Here is a 24,164-nt window from a genome sequence, read left to right as displayed (position 1 = left end):
AAATGTTTTGGAGAATATCCCCTGTAAATACACAATGCCAGAGAATTACAAAGAAGTATAATAAGAAGGAAACAGTTCTATTAGAAGGCTCAGAGGAGGCTAAGCAACTTTTAAGCAGCTACTATGTGCTAAACAATATTAGAGGTGCATCATGGGCAGCGAGATCATACAATTTATCACCCAAATAGGGATACTTTTGAGAGTGAAAGGGGGTACTGCTAATATTTTTTGTCTCAGGCAGTCCTGATAAGGCTCCTTGACAGTGTTCCTTTTTGTTCTCAAAAGTGTCCCTGTTTAGATGATAAATAAAATGGTCACTTCATTTATAGGCATCCCTCACAACAATCCTAAAATGGTAAATATTATCTATACCCATTTTACACTCAGAAACTGACTCAGTAAGAAAAGATACACAACCTGGCCAAAAGCAGATGGTTAATAGAGAGCAAAATTAGGATTTGAAACTGGGCTTGCTTTAGTATGATTTCTGAAGAACCAACTTCCTAGATCCCTCAAGAATCTAAAATCACCCTTGTAAGGCGCATCTACTCCTTTTTAAAAATTTCTGGCTTCACCTGGGAAGTACCCACCACTCACTTCATGGGATACTGTCAGTCTCTCAATCTCAGAGCCACCTCCTTCCCCACCAGAGGCTTTCACGTGGCCGACTTGTCAAAGGGTTTGCCCTATCCCCCTGAGGCACGGTTACTGGGTCCAAGGAGGCACGTGATCCAAGCAGGGCCCACCATTGTTCTTTTTGGTGAACAGATACAGAAGCTGCATATTTTGGTTAGAGCAGACAGAAAACTAACTCAAAGTGACATAGACAAAAAATGGGCTGAATTGGTTCATCTGACAGAAATGGCTGAAGTCGTTCTAACTTTAGGCATGACTGGACCCAGGGGCTCAATCAAAGTGTATCACAAGCCAGTGTATCTCCATATACCTCTTCTCTTCCACTGACTCTTCCCTTTTGGTGTCAGATTTACCACCAGAAGGTTCAGGCTTACATCCTAACCTCTCAGTAGCCACAAAGAAAAGAAAAAAAAAAGGCATAATAGAAAAATGAACCATTTCCCAACAGTTCCAACAAAAGTCCCAGAACTGAGTCTCACTGACGTGCTTTGGGTCACCTACCCCTCTCCACAGCAATCTCTTAGCCACAGGGAGAAAAGCCCTGACTGGCAGGTGTGGGCCTGAGATGGTATGGAAGGTGAGTAGGCAGCTCCTCCATCACCACAGGAGCTGAGAAAGGGGAGACGCATAACCCCAGAGGAAAAGGATGTTGGCAGGCCAAATAAAATGATGCCCATGTCATCTGCACGTGCTCTTCTTCCTCAGGTGTACATTAGAAGGGCCCCCTCACTTCCATGGACCCCTTTCAGAACCTTGCACTTAATTTTTTAATTCATTTTAAAAATTCTTTTTCCCAAAGGGGGTCCCTAAACTTACATACACTTCAGACAAAAAGTCTGGAGATACCCTGTAAGGGAGTCATCCAGAATCCCCTTCTCTTACCGCCAGTTAGGCACCAAGATCTTGTCAATTGCTTACCTACATTCCCTTCTCTTCATTCCCAATAGCCTGAAGTTGAGGTTCTTACCATCTCTAGTCAGGGAATGGCATCCTGCCCACAGGCTTCCTCTCCCAGATTTATCTTCAAACCTGATGCCTTTCAGCATGGATTTCCTCAAAAAAAAAAAAAAAAAGAATATTACTAGGAATTCCCTGGCGGTCCAGTGGTTAGGACTCCATGCTCTCACTGCCAAGGGCCCGGGTTCAATCCCTGGTGGGGGAACTAAGATCCCGCAAGCCGTGCAGCACGGCCAAAAAAATAAAAATTAAAAAAATGATAATAATAGAATATTACTATATGATCCAGCAATTCCACTTCTGTGTATATACCCAGAAGACTTGAAAGCAGGACCTTGAAGAGATATTTGTACACCCAAGTTCACAGCAGCATTATTCACAATAGTTAAGAGGTGAAAGCAACCCAAGTGTCTATTGATGGATGAATGGAAAAGCAAAATGTGATACATACATACAATAGAATATCATTCAGCTTAAAAAAAATAAAAAGAAATTCTGACACATGCTACAACATGGACAAACCTTGAGGACATTATGCTAAATGAAATAAGTCAGTCACTAAAGGAAAAATACCGTATGATTCCACTTATATCAGGTACCTAGAGTAGTCAAATTCACAGAGGCAGAAAGTAGGATGGTGGTTGCCACGGGCTGCGGGGAGGGAGAAATGAGTTCTTGTTTAATGGGTACAGAGTTTCAGTTTTACAAGATGAAGAGTTCTGTGGATGAATGGTGTGATGGTAGCACAACAATGTGTATATACTTAATGCTACTGAACAGTATACTTAAAAATGAATAAAATGTATGTTATGTGTACTTCACCATGATTAAAAAATCCCTAATGCCTTAATCACTTTTCTAAATACACTATGATCATAGTATCCACCCTACTTAAAAGTCTAGTGGCTCTTCATTTGGCCACAGGGCCAAGCCCCAAGCTCTTCCACTCACAGAGCTGTTGTAATGAGGATTTCAAGAAATCATGTGTGCAAGTGCTTAACTATATGGCAGTGCCTGGCACAGAGCAGTCACTCAATAATTGGGTGTTATCACCATTATCATCACCACAGTATTATCTGGCCTCTCCATACTTTTCCAGCCTGAATAGTCCATGCTGTTTCACGGTTAGGTGCCTCTACATAACCTGATTTTTTTCTGCTTCTATTGTTTAACATCTATCCTTCAAAATCCAACTCAAATATCACCTTTCCCCAGAAGCGTTCCTTGTATCACAAACCTCCTGTAGATTTATTCCCTTTCCTGTGTGTCCTTTCTAAATATTTTGTAAATATTCCTATTGTTGCTCCTGACACAGTGTATTTAATTTACTTGTTTACATGCCAACCATCTTCCTAGACTGTGAGTAGATTTAGGGCAGAAAACTGTGTATTGTTGATTGCAGCATCTTATATTGAGGCTGGCATATACTCGATGGTCAAGATGCTTACTCAGTGAAAGACTACGACAAGCATTTTCTTACAAATCTTATCCCATTGAATCCTCACGACAAGAATTTTAGAGATATATTATTGTCCTCAGTTTTTTTCAAATGGAAGAAGCAGAGGCTCAGAGAGGTTAGTGACTTGTTCAAGGTTGCACAGCAGTGATATTAGAACCAGAATTTAGGGTTTTCTTCTGCTTCTGAACCCCATGTTTTTCTTACCACACTACACTACATCATTATAATCCATAGTTTCCTCAGGGAGGGAGTGTAAAGAAAACAGAAAAGTGAGAGCTAAACTCTGGGATTGCTCAGATTTGGAGGGGAAAAAAGAGATGGAGCAAGTGAAACAACAAAGAAGTGCAAAAAAGTCACTAAAATGAACCCAGAAAACAAGGTAGAAGAGAGTTTTGAGGGCAAAGGTGAGTAACAATATATAAAATAAGTGAAGACAAGAAAAAACATTTTATTTTTCACTATGGTTCTTCTTGATGAGAAGCCCCAAGACCACGGTAGAAATCAAATAACTGGGTAAGACAGGGAAGGGTTGGTAAAGAAACGGAGGCAGCAGGAGTAGAAAACCCATCTCTCGTGGGAAGAAGCAAAGAAGTGTAGCGGTCCTTAACAAGAAGGCAGGTGGGGGACTTCTCTGGTGGTGCAGTGGTTAAGAATCCGCCTGCCAATGCAGGGGACACGGGTTCGAGCCCTGGTCCGGGAAGATCCCACATGCCGCGGAGCAGCTAAGCCCGTGAGCCACACGGCCCACGTGCCCGTGCTCGGCAACAAAGACAAGCCACCGCGATGAGAAGCCCGCGGACTGCAACGAAGAGTAGCCCCTGCTCCTCGCAACTAGAGAAAACCTATGCGCAGCAATGCAGACCCAACGTAGCCAAAAATAAATAAATTAATTAATTTAAAAAAAAAGAAGGCAGGTGGGCTGACAGAAGCAGAGCAAAGAATCCCTTGGCTTAAAATGGAAGGGGCCCGGGAGAGCTGGACAGATTGACTGGCCATGGACCACAGGGGCCAGCCAGGAGCTGAGGGAGTAAGTGCTTCCTCTGGAGGTCCGGAGGGGAGGGCTGCCCCCCTCTCCCTATCCGCCACCTCCTGCCTCGGTCTCCCTTTCTCTCTCTCCTTCCTCTCTTCACTCCCATATTCATTCACTCCTCATTCATTTTCTCCCCGTGTCTCCTCTGCCCTTCTCTCTCCTTTGGCCTTTATTCTTGCCTTATTCCTGCTTGAAGCCACTGCTAAATCCCGGTCATTTTATCTATTGGCATTCAGGATCAAAGAAATTGCTGTTGAGGTTTGGTGTTCAAAATCAAACCAATCCTTCAACAGGTGCCAGAACTTGGCAGTCTGGGGAAAGAGTTTAGGAAGAGCGGTGAGGTCCCAATCAGGGATTCATAACCTTCGCAAGACTGTTATGCAAGTGATTTTTGTGCATGTGCTCAGGGACATTTTTCTGGGAGAGGATCCTACTGCTTTCGTTGATTCTCAAAGGGAAAGAGGATCATAAAGTTTCGGAGTCTCATTGCTTTTCACCTTCATCAAATACAGTTGCTTCTTTTGAGCTTCTTTACAATAATTGTGTTCTTGATTTTGATAAGGATGTAGTTAAAAGCTTCTGTTTGCAATGAGTAGAGTTAACATCAAGAATCGCAGCTAAGCAACCACTGTGAAGTGCAAAATGACTCACATTCCAATCTTTGTTGCTTATCGGAAAGCTTAGATAATTTAAGATGGTATCAAAATACTAATGCAGTTTAATTCCTCCGTAAACTTGTTCACTCAGAAATGCAAAGACCAGAGCTCCCTATTGAAATGCAATTCCTTTTCAGTCTTTGAGGAAGCAGGAATCATTTTCTCAATGGTCTAAATTTCAGCACACAGCTATTCTAACAACGGAGAGTATTTCCACAGAAAGTTGCTTAGCACCTGTTTCTTGAAATAAACATGTTTACCTTTGGCAATGAAGACATTTGGAAAAGAGGCATTTTGTTCAATAGTATTAAAAACATTAATATAGTAAACTAAACTAACTGGTTTTTCTTTTACTTCTCATTACATTATAAACTCCAGGAGGGCAGGAACCAATCTGTTCAACATTGTATCTCCCACACTTTATACACAGTAGCTATTCAATAAATATCTAATAAATGAATGAAAAATAAGCTGATAACAGAATGTATTTTATAGAATGCATTTTTGAAGGCATGCCATTTGATCAACTCTTCCTTCACTCCTTTCATTAGCTATTTGTTGAGTGCCCATCCTGTACTGGGGGCTCTTCTAGGCCCAGGAAATACAATGGTAAATGAGACAGTCAAGATCCTTCTTTTTATTTATGTATTTATGTATTTAGGCCGTGCCGTGCGGCCTGCGGGATCTTAGTTCCCCAGTCAGGAATCAAACCCGTGCCCCCTGCATTGGAAGCGTGATGTCTTAACCACTGGGCAGCCAGGGAAGTCCCAATGGAAAAAGAATTTGAAAATGAATAGAAAAAAAAAATTTTTAAGTAAAATTTTTAGAAATTTATAAAATAAAAATCACCCCAAAACCTGCTCAAAAAAAAAAAAAAAATCCTTCTTTAGGAGCTTTCAATCTCCTGGGGGTGGGACACAGACCTTCATCAAGCAAATACAATAGGGAAGATGATTTCTTGTAGTCATGAAGACAGCAAATCGATATTGTGCTAGAGAGTCTGTGTGCAGCTTCAGAGAGGGTGGTCAGGGAGCAGGTGATATTTAAGTGGAGATCTGAATGGCGAGATGAGCTGGAGGATTCAAGAAACACAGAGAAGTGGCTGGAGGTCTGGAGCAAGAGGGAGAAGGATGACGTGGGAGAGGTAGGCAGAGGCCAGATCAAGCAAGGTATTGAAGGCTGTGAGGAATTTGGACTTAAAAAAGTAACAGTGGTGATCTGAGGTCCTGAAAAATTCTTTTGTGCTTGTTTTCTGAATTAAAGAAAGATTAAAATAAGCCCAGAGAAGTGAACTATTGAGGTGACTTAAAAATAGAAATTCTTGAGTGAGTTATCTGATACCTCATCCAAAAAATGAAATTTTTAAGTAGGTGGGCCCATTTCCCAGCCATTCTAGATAAATAACCACCTATTACATTATAATGCTTGTTCAAGTAAAATCCTTACTACTTAGGGGAGAATGTAGTCAACATAACAGGAAAACATTTTTCCACTCTTTTTTGTGTGTTTAGAATTGGCTACTCTACTAGTTTCCATTTCTTTCTCCAGTTTTGCATTTTAAAATGCTTGGATCATGATCACAGATTTAAAAAATATTTTGACCTCACCCAGTCTTTGTTTCAAAAAGTTTTCAAAGAAACTGCTTTGTAAAGTGATGGAAGCACTCTTTACTTTCAGCTTGAAGCAGGTATAGGTATGATTTACAGGCATTACAGGCATACCTCAAAGATATTGCGGGTTCAGTTCCAGACCACCACAATAAACCAAATGTTGCAATAAAGCAAGTCACACAATTCTTTTGGTTTCCCAGCGCATATAAAAGTCACGTTTACACTGCACTGTAGTCTATGAAGTGGGCGACAGCATTATGTCTAAAAACACATTGTATACACCTTAATTTAAAAATTGTTTATTGCTGAAAAATGCTGACCATCATCTGAGCCTTCAGCGAACCGTAATCTTTTTGCTGGTAGAGGATGCTGTCTCGATGTTGATGGCTGCTGACTGATCAGGGTGGTGATTGCTGAACACTGAAGTGGCTGTGACAGTTCCTTAACATAAAGCAATGAAGCTCGCCACACAGATGGAGTCTTCCTTTCACGAACGGTTTCTCTGTAGCAGGCAGTGCTGTTTAACAGCATTTTTCCCACAGTAGAACTTTTAAAGTTGGAGTCAGTCCTCTCAAACCCTGCTGCTGCTTTATCAACTCAGTTTACATGATGTTCTAAATCTTTTGCTGTCATTTCAACAATCTTCACAGCATCTTCACCAGGAGTAGATTCCATCTCAAAAAATTAATGTCTTTGCTCATCCATAAGAAGCAACTCCTTATCCATTCAAGTTTTATCTTGAGATTACATCAATTCAGTCACATCTTCAGGCTCTACTTCTAATTCTAGTTCTCTTGCTATTCCCACCACAACTGCAGTTACTTCCTCCACTGAAGTCTTGAACCTCTCAAAGGCATCCATGAGGGTTGGAATCAACTTCTCCCAAATTCCTGTGAGTGTTGATATTTTCACCTCTTCCCGTGAATCACAATGGTCTTGATGGCATCTAGAATGGTGAATCCTCTCCAGAAGGTGTTCAATTTACTTTGCCCAGATCCAGCAGAGGAATCCCTATCGATGGCAGCTATGGACTTATGAAATGTATTTCTTAAATAATAAGACTTGAAAGTTGAAATTACTCCTTGATCTGTGGGCTGCAGATTGAATGCTGTGTTAGCAGGCTTGAAAACAACGTTAATCTCATTTTACATCTCCATCAGAGCTCTTGGTGACCAGGTGCATTGTCAATGAGCAGTAACATTTCGAAAGTAATCTTTTTTTCTGGGCAGTAGCTCTCAACAGTGGGCTTAAAATATTCAGTAAACCATGTTGTAAACAGATGTGCTATCATCCAGGCTTTGTTGTTCCATTTATAGAGCACAGGCAGAGTAGATTTAGCCTAATTCTTAAGGGCCCTAGGATTTTTGGATTGGTAAATGAGCACTGGTTTCAACTTAAAGTCACCAGCTGCATTAGCCCCTAACAGAGTCAGCCTGCCTTTGAAGCTTTGAAGCCAGGCATTGAAAATCTGTTGTTTAGTGTAGTACCTCATTAATGATCTTAGCTAGATCTTCTGGATAACTTGCCGCAGCTTCGACGTCAGCACTTGCTGGTTCATCTTGTACTTTTAAGTTATTGGATATGGCTTCTTTCCTTAAACCTCTGCTAGCTTTAAGCTTTTCTTCTGCAGCTTCTCACCTCTCTCAGCCTTCACAGAACTGAAGAGAGTTAAGGTCTGCTCTGGATTAGTCTTTGGCTTAAGGGAGCGTCATGGGTGGTCTGATCTTCTATCCAGACCACTAAAACTTTCTATGTATTAGCAGTAAGGCTGCTTCGCTTTCTTATCATTTGTGTGTTCACTGGAGTAGCACTTTTAATTTTCTTCAAGAACTTTTCCTTTGCCTTCACAACTTGCCTAACTGGCACAAGAGGCCTAGTTTTCAGCCGTTCTCTGTTTTCAACATGCCTTCCTCACTAAGCTTAATTATTTCCAGCTTTTGATTTAAAGTCTCACATCTTTAAGAAAGATGTGAGGCTCTTCCTTTCACTTGAACACTTAGAGGCCATTGCAGGGTTATTAATTGGCCTAATTTCAATATTGTTGTGTTTCAGGGAATAGGGAGGCCCAAGGAAAGGGAGAGTGATGGAGAGTGGCTGGTCAGTGGAGCTGTCAGAACACATACAACATTTATCTGTTAAGTTCACCACCTTACATGGGTGTCTTATGTTATACAGTTACAGTAGTAACATCAAGAATCACCATCATAAATATAATAACGAAATAGTTTGAAATATTGGGAGAATTACCCAAATGGGACACAGATACATGAAGTGAGCAAATGCTGTTGGAAACATGGTGCCATAGACTTACTCGATGCAGGGCTGCCACCAACCATCAATTTATATAAAATGCAGGATCTTCAAAGCACAATAAATGAAGTGCAATAAAACAATGCATTCTTGTATTCCAAATCCAAAAACAAAAATCAATTTCAGCTGTTGCAATTTGCCTTTGAGTTATTTGGTTTTACTACTGTCCTGCCAGAAGTTATACAAGAAAAAAAGGATATTTTTCCTCCTATGGTTTCATGAGATTTAAATGATCATATACTATTATTTTTAAGCATATGTTCCCAAGGTGAAATTGGACTTACTTCATTAAAAACTACCCCTCAGTTATTTATCTTACACTACATTTATTCACATACTCTTATCTTTGCATATATGAGTTAAACCACCATTAGTCAGTATCACACAATTAGCGTTGATAATGATCACCCTTTTCTTTTTTAACATCTTTATTGGAGTATAATTGCTTTACAATGGTGTGTTAGTTTCTGCTTTATAACATAGTGAATCAGCTATACATATACATATATCCCCATATCTCCTCCCTCTTGCTTCTCCCTCCCACCCTCCCTATCCCATCCCTCTAGGCGGTCACAAAGCACCGAGCTGATCTCCCTGTGCTATGCGGCTGCTTCCCACTAGCTATCTATTTTACATTTGGTAGTATATATAAGTCCATGCCACTCTCTCACTTCGTCCCAGCCTACCCTTCCCCCTCCCCGTGTCCTCAAGTCCATTCTCTACGTCTGCATCTTTATTCCTGTCCTGCCCCTAGGTTCTTCAGAACCTTTTTTTTTTTTTTTATTCCATATATATGTGTTGGCATATGTTATTTTTCTCTTTCTGACTTACTTCACTCTGTATGACAGACTCTAGGTCCATCCACCTCACTACAAATAACTCCATTTCGTTTCTTTTTATGGCCGAGTAATATTCCATTGTATATATGTGCCACATCTTCTTTATCCATTCATCTGTCAATGGACACTTGGTTGCTTCCATGTCCTGGCTATTGTAAATAGAGCTGCAATGAACGTTGTGGTACATGACTCTTTGAATTATGGTTTTCTCAGGCTATATGCCCAGTAGTGGGATTGCTGGGTAGTATGGTAGTTCTATTTTTTGTTTTTTAAGGAACCTCCATACTGTTCTCCATAGTGGCTGTATCAATTTACATTCCCACCAACAGTGCAAGAGGCTTCCCTTTTCTCCACACCCTCTCCAGCATTTATTGTTTGTAGATTTTTTGATGATGGCCATTCTGACTGGTGTGAGGTGATACCTCACTGTAGTTTTGATTTGCATTTCTCTAATGATTAGTGATGGTGAGCATTCTTTCGATCACCCTTCTTTAATGCAAGTGTAGGGGAGGAAAAAACTTTTCCTCTACCCTCTTAGGTTTGGTCAGTGATGACTGCAAATTAAACTGGCAAAAGACATTAACAGGAGAAAAGATTTACTATGCACACACATGGGAGCTTCACAGAAAAGAAGTGAAAACCCAAAGAAGTGGTTAGGCTTGAGAGCTTATATATCATTTTAACATAGGGCCATGTATATGGAAGAGTAACATGACAAAAGTAAAGAGGTTCTGGCTTCTAGTGGCATAAAACTGGGGGAAGGTAAATATATAGGGGAAATGAATGCAGATAAGGGTTATTTTAGTAAGGTTTGCTATGCAAACTCCAGTGATAAGAGTCTCTTGTGATTAAGGGTCTCTTCCTAGTATAGGAGAGGGAAGGGGCGGTGACACCTTCACACAGGGAAATTTATGTCCTGATTTTAGTCAGAAAAGTGGAAGGCAGCAGGTTCCTCCTGTGTCTGGTGTTTCTTAATTGCCTTCACTTCAAAATAATCCTCATGCCAAAGCAACATATTGGGGGGAGGGCACATTCTGATCTTCTTCACATGTTATCCCCATCTTTCTATTACATCTTACATCCATGGGATGGGGTCATGTTTTATCCCTAGTTGAGTTCTGAGTGCAAAGCAGGTGTCCACTTCTTATTTATGAGTTAAAATTGCAGTATAGTCAATTATAATGCAAACACCTCAATTTAAAAATGCAGTGTTACCTCCTGAAGACTACTGAGTTATTTATATAACCATCCAGAAGAGTGATTAATATATAACTTATCAGCTCCTTCAGATGTAAGCCAAAAATACTGTTCTAATCAGCATCAATCCACAAAGGATAAGTGAAGGTTGGCAAACGGTGCTCTTAAAATGCACACATCTTTTCATCCAGTTCATTTATTCACTCAACAAATATCTGTTGGGTGGTTACTGTGTGCCAGGTTCTGTTTTAGACCCTAGAGAGACAGCAGTGAGCAAGACACAGTACATGCCTTCCAAGTCATGGCTTTCCCTGCTTGGGTTTTACTATTTGAACTGATTCATGAAAAGTCAAGATGTTTGTTTTTATATCTTTGATTTAACCAAAAACACACATGCCTCAAGATAGCAGCACACCCAGTCTTGTCCTACTCTTGTGGGACTCACCTATGCTTCCAGGATGAATGCACACGTCTTTGAGTTTACAAAGCCCTCCTCATGTGGAATGTCTCACTGATAACTACTGGGGTGGGAGGGGGACACTCTCTGAGCCTCATACATTTCACCTTCACATTCTTTGTTCTAGGCAATGACTTGCTTTTAGTTATTTAGTAAAACAGCTGTGTCCAGAAAGCCTTTTTCCATGTCAGCTTCTGCTTTACCTGCTCTCTCTCTCACTAAGCTCACTAGTCATTTTCTTCAGGAAGCCTCCCTGGCTCCCCTAATCCGGTTAAGTACCTCCTCTGGGCTCCTATGACTTTTAGTTTTTAACCTCTGTCATAGAAATTACTGCATATCATAATTGTCTAGCCTCTCTTTTCACTAGACTGTGTGCTCCTTTAATTTAGAGATTAATTCTTCTACATCTTTGATGACCATATTAAAAGAAAGAAAAAAAAGGGACTTCCCTGGTGGTCCAGTGGTTAAGACTCCACACTCCCAATGCAGGGCGGGCCTTGGTTCGATCCCTGGTCAGGGAACTAGATCCCGCATGTAGCAACTAAAGATCCCGCACACTGCAACGAAGATCCCGCATACCACAACTAAAGACCTGGTGCAGCCAAATAAATAAATATTTTAAAAAGAGAGAGAGAGAGAGAAAAAGAAAGAAGAAAGGCAACATGTGGGGCGAAACTGATAAGAATTCCCCTCAGAGTCCATTTTTCTGGAGTCAGACCCACTTGGTCCAAAGCCAGCATCAATAATTCTTAGTTGTGAAACTTTGGGTGAGTTACTTAACTCAGCTGGGTCTCTTGCTCTCAGCGCTAAGCAGGGGCTTAATAAGCATTTGCTTAATGAAAGAATAATAATGATCGTTACAGGCTTAATAATGACAGCTAACATCCATAGCACTTACTTTGTGCCAGGCACTGTTCTGAGCACTTTCCCCATATTATTACCTCCCTTAGTCCTCATATAATGCTGTGAGGTGGGTGCTACTGTATTCCTTCTACAGATGAAAGTGAAGAAACTGTGGCCCAGAGAGGGTGACCTGCCAGCTTACTCAGGGGGGCTCCAGAGTCCGTTCCCTTAACTATTATGCCCTGCTGCTGCCTGCTGGCGGCTGGCTGCGAGGGAGAATAGGGGAAGAGAGAAGATGATGAACACAAAGAACCCCCTGCCTCAATCTTCCTTACTGGTATCTCATTCCCCGGGGGCGACACCCCCATATACCCAAAGTGCTGCTCTCCACTCTGGCATCCTTTCCTTTCATCCCAAGCTCTCACCTGCCTACCAAACACACCTCACAGTTACTCTGTCTGGTTTGAGGGTCTAGCAGGAGAACACAGCTCCTGGAATACCCTTCACTGAAGAGTCTTTCTTCTCTACTTGGGATCTTCCTCCTCCTTGGCAGAACCAGCAGCTTTGGAAGATCCATGTGGGAGGACGGGTCCACAGGAGACCTCATTAATTGGGAGAGAGATGTTGGTTCCCTTTCCAATTTCTGAGCTTTCCTTCTCACTCACTAATCCACTTAATGCGTATGCTTTACGTTTACATATTACACATTATTTATTTCTAAAACAATACCTATATGCCTCTAGGAATGGTTAGTCTCAGTACAGAAGCCTGGGTCAATAAAGTAGATGGGTGTCTCTGAGGACCCCTGAAATCCGTCCCACCCATGGGGTGAGCCCAGCAGCTAGGCTTGTATCCTTCAACTCTCCCCTCTCAGTTTAGCTGACTAGAAAACCAAGATGCGGCAATCAATTCTCTTGCTTGGGTGTTTGATCCCTGGTTGGTCATTTCAACTTAGGTCTTATAAATTTAGAAGATATGAGGTGGTCATTTTCCATTTTATACGTAGAAAAGCAGAGAAGGCAGGTTTATTCGTTAGGTTCCAGGCTCCAGCTTCTTTCATAAAGACCAAAATAACACCAGCTTAAACAAGATAGAAGCATGTTTCTCTTTCCTAAAAGTGTCTGAACCTAGGCTGTCCAAGGCTAACCTGATGACTCCACGGAGTTGGACACCCAGGCTCCTTCTACCTCGTGTCTCTGCCACTTTCTCCTGGCAGTTTCCATCTCCAGGTCGAAGACATAGCTTCAGCTCTGCCATCTTCAGCCACACCTAGGCAGTGACGAGGGAAAATGAGGAGAGGAGCTCAAGCCTTTCTATGTAAGAGCATAACCTGGAAGTTGTACACGTACGTCACTCCTGTCTGTATCGCACTTGGCCAGAGCCTGGTCAGCAACTGCAATTAGCGGCAAGGGAGGCGTGGAAGCATAGCCTTTGGCTGGTAGCTTTGTGTCCAGCTAAAACGCTATTCCCATGGAAGGGGAGGAGTGATCCCGCAGGTACAACAAGCAGCTGGTTTCAAGCTCACACAGCTGGTCAGCATGGAGTTACCACGAAATAGAAACTCAGAGAAAAAGAGGCAGCGAGAGACTTGAGACCTACAAGGAGAGCCACACTGGTTCCTGTTGGCACTCAGTCCTCGGTTTCAGGCTCTTAGTGAGACCCAGCAGCTTTCTTTCTCTCACTTACAATAAAGGCTTGGTTTTGCATAAGCCAGCCCAAGGGTGTCTTCTGTTCTCTGACACCAAAAAGCCTTGTCTTAGACAGTCAACCTGATTATATGCTCCATGAATGCAACATTTTACTTTCTTACTCCTGACTCAGCGTTTCCACAGCTCCCGTGCTCAGTAGACAAACATTGATTTGACTTAATGTATTGCTTCCTTTCGCAACTGGATGTATTGACTGTCTGTCTCCATCATTTTTGCCAGTTACAGACTGTAGGCTTCCAAATTACTTCAAAGAACAGAAAGGGTGGGCCTCCAGAGGGGATCGGGAATGTTTCAATTTGAGGCTTGAAGTGGAAAATACTAACAGCTTTGGCACAGGCCTTTCCCTGAAATCTGTCACCACTCAGAGGGAGGTGCCGTCGTCAGCGGCAATAATGCAACAGCAGTGTTCACCCACCGTTATGCAAACTGGGAGGACCAGGAAGGCTTGGCCCCCTCGTGTGAACGGACAAACGATTGTAGATATGTGAGTTAAATACAGACTGATCCAGCTCACCCTCAAATTGAAAATACTCCAGCCCAGTCTTGGAGAAGAGTCTTTTATGAAACTTTTTTTTCAGTGTTCTAAATTTAACCAGCTGGAAAGAGCACCATGCTATTAAATTTTTTTTTTTAAATGAAGGATTTGCTTTTTTAATGGGAAAGCTGCTGTCATCAAAAGGATGGAAAACAATACTCCTGACTAACTCATTTGATACAAAGCCCAGCACAACAACATACCCAAATACATGGTTTGATGATCATCTTCAAGAGAAAATAAAGCAAGGGGTTTTGAGAGGCTTGCCTAACCAGGGCCAGTAGGCTGCATTCCGTGGTATCATAATGAAAACAGCAGGACTGAAGTTAAACTAAAGAACTTTACATGTCTGCCTGGCACATAGAAGGTATTCAATCAATTCTTATTGAATGAATACATTTCAAAACTGATGCTGAAGCAGTTAGTCTAGAAATATCTATAACACGATACGTTTACATTTATCTCTTAAAACACAGGACTTGTGAGTGAATATCAAAATTAATTTATACTGACAATGAAATCAAGTCCATTAGGGGGTAAGTTGTGTGAAAGGAGCAGGGGGACTTTTAAAGTGTCATGATTTAAAAATTATCAATTACAGCACTGCCATGTCCTGCCTTCCTCTACACATTGCAGTTAACTTTCACAGCGCTGAAAGATTCCTAATATCTTTACAATTTTACAGAGGGGTTATTGAGGACAGAATGCTGCTTGGCAGCATTTTTGTCCTTTACTCTTTCAAGAACATGTTTTCAAGTCCTACGTTTCTGAGTCTTTTTATGAAAATGATATGTTCATTTATTGACGTTAAGTTAGATAGTTAGATAATGCTCTGGTACCAGTATTTTCCAAAAAAAATATCTTCCCTTCAGAGGCAACTAGTTTAGCACTGTATCCGGAGGTCTCTAAGACCACTCCCAAGTTTGATGATTCATGAGAGGGACTCACAGGACTCAGCAGCCCGTCCTACTCATGGCTCTGATTTATTACAGTGAAAGAACACGAAGCACAGTCAGCAAAGGGAAGAGCAGGTAGGTGAAGTCTGGGGAAAGCCAGGCACAAGCATCTATGGGTCCTCTCCCAGTGGAGTCCCAAAGGACACACTTGGTTCTTTGATTAAGCAAAGAATTCTGCATGTGAGAGAGACGCCAACCAGATCTCCTTGGAGACTCAGTGCCCAAGGTTTTTGATTGTGCACGCAGGCAGCCTCTGCCTGGCACAAGCCCAAATTCCAGACTCTCAGAAGGAAAGCGGGGGTTGAGCATAAACCACGCTGTGTGTATAAACAGTTTGGACACAGCGAGCCGGTCTTATCAGTTAAGGGTGGGAACCTTCTTAAAATCTATGTTCCCAGACACCAGCCAAGGGCCAACCTTGCAAGCAGACCTCTCCTTGTATAGCAGTTTAGGCCTGTGTATTGGTTTCACATGATTTCAAACCCACTTTTTTTTTTTTGATCTAAGACTGAAGTTGTTTTGATCCAAGAGTGAAGTTGTTTACATTGAGGAAGCTGTGTCCTGATGTCATAAACATCTATTGTCTCTAAGCGCTCAGTAGCTCAGCTGTTGGCAGGCACTGCTGGGGGCCTATGGATAAGAACACGTGAGGAGCCACTCTGGCTAGGGGACATTTCAGCCTTAAACACCAAGAGTTGGTGAGGACTTACCAAGACCATTCGGTCTGGGCAAGGCTACACTTTGCTGATCTAAATAGCTCTCTGAAGACCTTGGGGCACTAGCCCCTGCCTCAGCAAGGTGACTCTTTGCCAGCAGTGGTGAAAACTGTGCAGCAGCCTCGTGAAGGGGAGCATCTTGCCCGCCAACACCAATGCTTTCATCCCTAGCAACAAGGGACTTCCGCTTCTCTAGCAGCTGGAAGTCAGCTCTTGGTTGGCTAAGCTGACTATTCTGAACCAGCTCGTGCAAAGGCACACCTCAGCTAAATTTGGACTTTATTCCTTTCAACTCCCCCTTACCTGGAACAATACTGTAATTAATCCATCATTGGTTTGGACTATGTTATTTTTTTACTGGCTTATTAAGAGACTTATCCTGTATGCTATTGGCTTGTGAAATTATTATAATTCCCACAGTGAACCTATGTTAAATAAATTATTGGCAAACACATTCTCAGTCTCTGAGCATAATTTGTCTGAAAATAAAAGAGCCTGCTATGTTAACTCTTTTCTGCACAAATGTCATCAGAAGAACATCAATAAGCATGATAATGACATTAATAAGTTTGAAGTTTTTTCCCCTAAGTTGATGTCTAGTTCCTCTCTTTGATCATTATGTAATTAACATTTATGGAGTCCTTATCACATACTAGGCACATGGTTTAAGTCATTTAATTTTTACAGTAAACCTAAAAAGCAGGTCATGTTTTTGTCCCCATTGTACAGATGAAAACATTTATATCCAGTGCAGTTAAGTAACTTGCCCAGTCTTACAACTAAAAACTGGTAGTACTAGGATTGGCCAGGAAGGTCTGACTCTAGAACATGTGCTCTGGGGGGAGTTCTTAAAAATTTCACTGTACCCCTTTTATATCTTCTCTTTCTTCCTTTTAATGTGGTCATTGAAAAACCTATACACATATACACACACACACACACATCTATATCTCTCCATGTTGTGCTAGTAGATCACAAGGACAACCAAGAACAGAACCTGGTGTGGGCCGGCCTTTAAAGACATACTTAAATGAACAAATGATTAACCTTAACAACTGAACATCTAGTGTTTATGAAATTCATCCTTAAAAATAACATCATGTTGATTCTTGAAACTCAGCAGAAGGAGCCCAAGGCAAGAAAGCTGGGCCAGCCACACACATAAGTACTTTCCTTACCTGTCCATTTGGACCTTTTGTGAATTGCTGTGTATTTTTCAAAGTTTAGAAGACTTAAATCTTGTGAAATAATGCACATATTTATCATCACTTTTTGAGTTTTTCCAGCGTGTAGAGCACAGGATTTCTGCTTTTTTTCCCTAAAAAACAAGAGCCATGAGCAATGGAAAGTGTTTTGGAGGCCTGCCTATCCACTGTTCACAGATTCCTCTGGAGCTCAGCTTCCGCCCAGGTGAGGCCAGAACACTGTTGTTATACAGCACAATTTGATTTGTGAGAAAGTTACGTTGGGAACCCAAGTGCCTTTTGAAACAGGCCAGCTGTCCTAGAGAGGTTGCAAAGGGCCTGGAGGACCCTGCATCTGGGTCCTAGGGCAGGGAGGAAAGCAAGTTTGAAGAAGCAGAACCAAGAAGCGTGAGGCTGCCAGGAAATTAGAGTTGAAAAGATTCCAGAAAGTATGAAACTGAGGAAATGATCATTGTTTCCTTCTCTGTAATCGATTGTTTCAGGGCTCTACCCCAAGGTGATAAAAATACCTAATTTTTAGATGGTGCTTTACTGTTTCTTCAAAGTACTTTCACATCATCATTTCACATCCTCCTCACAGCAGCCTGGAAGGGAGGCCACATCTGTATTATTATGCCCATTTTGCTGATGAGAAACTAAGACTCAAGGATAAGGTGACTTTCCCAATACCTTGGGACTAGTGATTTATAGTCTTTTAAGCTTAGACAGTGCTTCTCAATCTTTAACGTGCAGACAATCCACTGGGGATCAGTAGGTCTAGTAAGTCTGAGGTGGGGTCCAGATTCTTCATTTCTAACAAGCTCCCAGGTGACATGATAAGAAATCAGAATGCAGAAGGCACTATTCTTAAATTATTTTTTTTATGGTGAAATAAAACCTACATTCACAAAAGTATAAAAATTACGTGCAGAATGCGAGAAAATATTTGCAAACGATGCAACTGACAGGGATTAATTTCCAAAATATACAAACAGCTCATATGGCTCAATATCAAAACAACAAACAACACAGTCAAAAAATGGGAGGAGGACCTAAATAGATGTTTCTGCAAAGAAGACATACAGATGGCCAACAGGTTCATGAAAAGATGCTCAATGTCACTAATTATCAGAGAAATGCAAATCAAAACTACAATGAGGTATCACCTCCCACTAGTCAAAATGGCCATCATCAAACATCTACAAATAATAAATGCTGGAGAGGGTGTGGAGAAAAGGGAACCCTCCTACACTGTTGGTGGGAATGTGAATTAGTGCAGCCGCTATGGAGAACAGTATGGAGGTTCCTTAAAAAACTAAAAACAGAATTGCCATATGACCCAGCAATCCCACTCTTGGGCATATATGTGGAAAAGATGAAAACTCTAATTTGAAAAGATACATGCACCCCAATGCTCACAGCAGCACTATTTGTAACAGCTGAGACATGGAAACAACCTAACCGTCCATCAACAGATGAATGAATAAAGAAGATGTGGTATATATATATATATATATATATATATATATATATATATATATGAATGAAATGAAATATTACTCAGCCATAAAAAAGAATAAAATAATGTCATTTGCAGCAATATGGATGGACCTAGAGATGATCATACTAAGTGAAGTAACTCAGACAGAGAAAGACAGATATCACATGATATCATTTATATGTGGAATCTAAAAAAATGATACAAATGAACTTATTTACAAAACAGAAACAGACTCACAGACATAGAAAACAAACAAGACCAGAGGGCAGACAGCAGAAGCAAGAAGAACTACAATTCTGCAGCCTGTGGAATGAAAACCACATTCACAGAAAGACAGACAAAATGAAAAGGCAGAGACTATGTACCAGATGAAGGAACAAGATAAAACCCCAGAAAAACAACTAAATGAAGTGGAGATGGGCAACCTTCCAGAAAAAGAATTCAGAATAATGATAGTGAAGATGATCCAGGACCTCAGAAAAAGAATGGAGGTAAAGATGGAGAAGATGCAAGAAATGTTTAACAAAGACCTAGAAGAATTAAAGAACAAACACCTGGAAGAATTAAAGAACAAACAAACAGAGATGAACAATACAATAACTGAAATGAAAAATATACTAGAAGGAACCAATAGCAGAATAACTAATGCAGAAGAATGGATAATTGACCTGGAAGACAGAATGGTGGAATTCACTGCTGCAGAACAGAATAAAGAAAAAAGAATGAAAAGAAATGAAGACAGCCTAAGAGACCTCTGGGACAACATTAAATGCAACAACATTCACATTACAGGGGTCCCAGAAGGAGAAGAGAGAGAGAAAGGACACGAGAAAATATTTGAAGAGATTATAGTTGAAAACTTCCCTAACATGGGAAAGGAAATGGCCACCCAAGTCCAGGAAGCGCAGAGAGTCCCATACAGGATAAACCCAAGGAGAAACACACCGAGACACATATTAATGAAACTATCAAAAATTAAAGACAAAGATAAATTATTGAAAGCAACAAGGGAAAATGACAAATAACATATAAGGCAACTCCCATAAGGTTAACAGCTGATTTCTCATCAGAAACTCTACAAGCCAGAAGGGAGTGGCACGATATATTTAAAGCGATGAAAAGGAAGAACCTACAACCAAGATTACTCTACCTGGCAAGGATCTCATTCAGATTCGATGGAGAAATCAAAAGCTTTACAGACAAGCCAAAGCTAAGACAATTTAGCACCACCAAACCGGCTCTACAACAAATGCTAAAGGAACTTCTCTAAGTGGGAAACACAAGAGAAGAAAAGGACCTACAAAGACAAACCCATAACAATTAAGAAAATGGTAACAGGATCATACATATCGATAATTATCTTAAATGTGAATGGATTAAATGCTCCAACCAAAAGACACAGGCTTGCTGAAAGGATACAAAAACAAGACCCATAAATATGCTGTCTATAAGAGACCCACTTCTGACCTAGGGACATATACAGACTGAAAGTGAGGGGATGGAAAAAGATATTCCATGCAAATGGAAATCAAAAGAAAGCTGGAGTAGCTATACTCATATCAGATAAAATAGACTTTAAAATAAAGAATGTCACAAGAGACAAGGAAGGACACTAAATAATGATCAAGGGATCAATCCAAGAAGAAGATATAACAATTATAAATATATATGCACCCAATATAGGAGCACTTCAATACATAAGGCAACTGCTAACAGCTCTAAAAGAGGAAATCAACAGTAACACAGTAATAGTGGGGGACTTTAACACCTTACTTACACCAATGGACAGATCATCCAGACAGAAAATTAATAAGGAAACACAAGCTTTAAATGACACAACAGACCAGAGAGATTTAACTGTTATTTATAGGACATTCCATCCAAAAAAAGCAGATCACACTTTCTTCTCAAGTGCACAAAGAACATTCTCCAAGAGAGATCACATCTTGGGTCACAAATCAAGCCTTGGTAAATTTAAGAAAATTGAAATCATGCCAAGCATCTTTTCCAACCACAATGCTATGAGATTAGAAATCAATTACAGGGAAAAAAAAGTAAAAAACACAAAGACATGGAGTCTAAACAATACATTACTAAATAACCAAGAGATCACTGAAGAAATCAAAGAGGAAATCAAAAAATACCTAGAGACAAATGACAACGAAAACACGACGATCGAAAACCTATGGGACGCAGCAAAAGCAGTTCTAAGACGGAAGTTTAGAGCAGCACAATCCTACCTCAAGAAACAAGAAAAATCTCAAATAAACAAACTGATCTTACACCTAAAGGAACTAGACAAAGAAAGAAGAACAAACAAAACCCAAAGGTAGTAGAAGGAAAGAAATCATAAAGATCAGAGCAGAAATAAATGAAATAGAAACAAAGAAAACAATAGCAAAGATCAATAAAACTTAAACCTGGTTATTTGAGAAGATAAACAAAATTGATAAACCTTTAGCCAGACTCATCAAGAAAAAGCAGGAGAGGACTCAAATCAATAAAATTAGAAATGAAAAAGGAGAAGTTACAACGGACACCACAGAAATAAAAAGCATCACGAGAGACTACTACAAGCAGCTCTATGCCAATAAAATGGACAACCTGGAAGAAATGGACAAATTCTTAGAAAGGTATATCCTTCCAAGACTGAACCAGGGAGAAATAGAAAATATGAACAGACCAATTACAAGTAATGAAACTGAAACTGTGATTAAAAATCTTCCAACAAACAAAAGTCCAGGACCAGATGGTTTCACAGGTGAATTCTATCAAACACTTAGACAAGAGCTAACACCTATCCTTCTCAAACTCCTCCAAAAAATTGTAGAGCATGGAACACTCCCAAACTCATTCTACGAGGCCACCATCACCCTGATACCAAAACCAGACAGAGATACTACAAAAAAAGAAAATTACAGACCAATATCACTGATGAATATAGATGCAAAAGTCCTCAACAAAATACTAGCAAACAGAATCGAACAACACATTAAAAGGATCATACACCAGGATCAAGTGGGATTTATCCCAGGGATGCAAGGATTCTTCAATATATGCAAATCAATCAATGTGATACACCATATTAACAAACTGAAGAATAAAAACCATATGATCATCTCAGTAGATGCAGAAAAAGCTTTCGACAAAATTCAACAATCATTTATGATAAAAACTCTCCAGAAAGTGGGCATAGAGGGAACCTACCTCAACATAAAAAAGGTCACATATACGACAAACCCACAGCAAATATCATTCTCAATGGTGAAAAACTGAAAGCATTTCCTCTAAGGTAAGGAACAAGACAAGGGTGTCCACTCTCACCACTATTATTCAACATAGTTTTGGAAGTCCTAGCCACGGCAATCAGAAAAGAAAAAGAAATAAAAGGAATACAAATTGGAAAAGAAGATGTAAAACTGTCACTGTTTGCAGATGACATGATACTATACATAGAGAATCCTAAAGATGCCACCAGAAAACTACTAGAGCTAATCAATGAATGTAGTAAGGTTGCAGGATACAAAATTAATGTACAGAAATCTCTTGCATTCCTATACACTAACAATGGAAGATCAGAAAAAGAAATTAAGGAAACTAAGGAAACAATCGCATTCACCGTTGCAACAAAAAGAATAAAATACCTAGGAATAAACCTACCTAAGGAGGTAAAAGCCTTGTACTCAGAAAACTATAAGACGCTGATGAAAGAACCAAAGATGACACAAACAGATGGAGAGATAAAGCATGTTCTTGGATTGGAAGAATCAATAATATCAAAATGACTACACTACCCAAAGCAATCTACAGATTCAATGCAATCCCTATCAAATTACCAATGGCATTTTTTACAGAACTAGAACAAAAAATCTTACAATTTGTATGGAGACACAAAAGACCCCAAATATCCAAAGCAGTTTTGAGGGAAAAAAACGGAGCTGGAGGAATCAGACTGCTTGACTTCAGACTATACTACAAAGCTACAGGAATCAAGACAATATGGTACTGGCACAAAAACAGAAACATAGATCAATGGAACAAGATAGAAAGCCCAGAGATAAGCCCACGCACTAATCTATGACAAAGGAGGCAAGGATATACAATGGAGAAAAGACAGTCTCTTCAGTAAGTGGTGCTGGGAAAACTGGACAGCTACATATAAAAGAATGAAATTAGAACACTCCCTAACACCATACACAAAAATAAACTCAAAATGGATTAAAGACCTAAACGTAAGGCCAGACACTATAAAACTCTTAGAGGAAGACATAGGAAGAACACTCTGTGACATAAATCACAGCAAGATACTTTTTGACCCACCTCCTGGAGAAATGGAAATAAAAACAAAAATAAACAAATGGGACCTAATGAAACTTAAAAGCTTTTGCACAGCAAAGTAAACTATAAACAAGATGAAAAGACAACCTCAGAATGGGAGAAAATATTTGCAAATGAATCAACGGACAAAGGGTTAATCTCCCAAATATATAAGCAGCTCATGCAGCTCAATATTAAAAAAACAAACAACCCAATCAAAAAATAGACAGAAGACCTAAATAGACATCTCTCCAAAGAAGACATACAGATGGCCAAGAGGCACATGAAAAGCTGCTCAACATGACTAATTATTAGAGAAACGCAAATCAAAACTACAATGTGGTATCACCTCACACTGGTTAGAATGAACATCATCAGAAAATCTACAAACAACAAATCCTGGAGAGGGTGTGGAGAAAAGGAAACTCTCTTGCACTGTTGGTGGAAATGTAAATTGATACAGCCACTATGGAGAACAGTATGGAGGTTCCTTAACTAAAAATACTACAGTAATCAAGACAGTATGGTACTGGCACAAAAACAGAAATATAGATCAATGGAAAAGGACAGAAATTCCAGAGATAAACCCACGCACATATGGTCACGTTATCTTTGATAAAGGGGGCAAGATTATACACTGGAGAAAAGACAGCCTCTTCAGTAAGTGGTGCTGGGAAAACTGGACAGTTACATGTAAAAGAATGAAATTAGAACACTCCCTAACACCAAACACAAAAATAAACTCAAAATGGATTAAAGACCTAAACGTAAGGCCAGACACTATAGAAATCTTAGAGGAAAACATAGGCAGAACACTCTGTGACATAAATCACAGCAAGATACTTTTTGACCAACCTCCCGGAGAAATGGAAATAAAAACAAAAATAAACAAATGGGACCTAATGAAACTTAAAAGCTTTTGCACAGCAAAGGAAACCATAAACAAGACGAAAAGGCAACCCTCAGAATGGGAGAAAATATTTGCAAACGAAGCAACTGACAAAGGATGAATTTCCAAAATATACAAGCAGCTCATGCAACTCAATATCAAAAAAACAAACAAACCAATCCAAAAATGGGCAGAAGACCTAACTAGACTTTTCTCCAAAGAAGATATACAGATGGCCAACAAACACATGAAAGGATGCTCAACATCACTAATCATTAGAGAAATGCAAGTCAAAACTACAATGAGGTATCACCTCATACCAGTCAGAATGGCCATCATCAAAAAATCTACAAACAATAAATG

General features: G+C 40.2%; 1 long non-coding RNA gene across 1 annotated transcript; it reads right to left on the bottom strand.

The window, feature by feature from the left end:
* Nucleotides 1–1,623: 1,623 nt before the first annotated feature.
* LOC309626499 lies at nt 1,624–22,660 on the bottom strand. The gene is made up of 3 exons (XR_014243235.1): nt 17,089–22,660; nt 13,142–13,263; nt 1,624–1,689 (listed from the first exon to the last, which is right to left on the bottom strand). It is a non-coding gene; the product is annotated as an uncharacterized lncRNA (long non-coding RNA).
* Between the last annotated feature and the right edge of the window lie 1,504 nt (nt 22,661–24,164).

The sequence above is a fragment of the Balaenoptera borealis genome (genome assembly GCF_965194805.1).
Source record: "Balaenoptera borealis genome assembly, chromosome: 1".
NCBI lineage: Eukaryota > Metazoa > Chordata > Mammalia > Artiodactyla > Balaenopteridae > Balaenoptera > Balaenoptera borealis.
The sequence above is the reverse complement of the archived record's forward strand: the minus strand, read 5'-3'. Positions and strand labels throughout refer to the sequence as shown.